This window comes from Tupaia chinensis, unplaced genomic scaffold (genome assembly GCF_000334495.1).
Source record: "Tupaia chinensis unplaced genomic scaffold, TupChi_1.0 Scaffold000659_1, whole genome shotgun sequence".
NCBI lineage: Eukaryota > Metazoa > Chordata > Mammalia > Scandentia > Tupaiidae > Tupaia > Tupaia belangeri.
Genome location: NW_006160181.1, coordinates 1,636,360 through 1,637,548, shown reverse-complemented (window position 1 = coordinate 1,637,548; position 1,189 = coordinate 1,636,360).

Below are 1,189 nucleotides of genomic sequence, written 5' to 3'. Positions count from 1 at the left end.
CTATTAACATGCGTGCATTCTCTCTAGAGTGAAAGATTGCAAGTATGAAATGGAACTTTTATTCCTTCTTGTATCCAATGCATAACAGAAGCTGAAGAAATAGCAAATCATGGAATTGAATCTGAAGTAGGAATAGAGGTGGAATGGACTAGAAGGAGACTAATAAATGTCTGGGTTCCTATTTAGAATCAACTGGACTTCTAAGTCTATTTAGAAGACAATAGCGTTCAGGGGACTCAGAAAGCCTCACTTTTATTAAGCAAATCTAGATGCTGAATATGTTGATCCCCAACTCCATCCTATATGTGATGAAATTTATTGTACTGGAAACAACCAGCCCTAGAGATTTATGTGACCAATATATTATGAGGAGTAGCCTAGGAGAGATGTAGAGGAGGCAGAAAAGCTTACTTTATCCAGAGCAGAGCTTCAAAAAGAACCCTCCACCTTTAGGCAGGGACAGTAAGGGATGGGTGAGTGTTAAGTCAACCTCAAGGAAATGCATTTGTGATGTACGAGATCGCTGTACATGGGTTTATGTAGTGCAGGTCTTAGATGGTGAAAAGGAGCAACTGGTTCACTGAGATCAGAATATATTGTTATACTGTCTTCCCACTAAACCTTAGAGCTTGGGAGGCACTATTTTTTTCTTTTTTAATTAAGGATTTTGGCATAAGGCACTTGTGCTGGCCAGAGAGAGAGACAATGAGAGGGAAAGTGAGAAATCACCCTCCAGGAGGAATAGCCACACCGTAAGCCCTTCTCCATTCTCTTCCTGGGATTTTGGGCACACACATACTCAACTGGTGTGATTTTCAAGCAGCCAGGTCTGGGGCACAAACTACAGGTGGGAGTCCAGTGCCATGACCACTATGCCACCTGCTGGTCCTTGTGAAGCACTTCTAGGAGCAACCAGAGTTATTTCTGCTGCTCAAGGAAGGAGAGAAGAGGAAGAGAAGAAGGAGAACAACAGGAGGAAGACAGAAATGAAGGAAGATGGGGTGAAGTTCCTGAGGCCCCATAGATAAGGTGTTCTGTCCCAGGGTCCTGTTCTAACAGGGTGAGAGAGGCTTTGTACCATTTTCCCACCTTCTGTTTCCTTCTCAAGGACTTTGCTCTCTTGATCCCTCTCAAGAGGGCTCATTTTGAGACCCTCACAGATGAAGCAGGTAAGTTCTAATAATCCTGA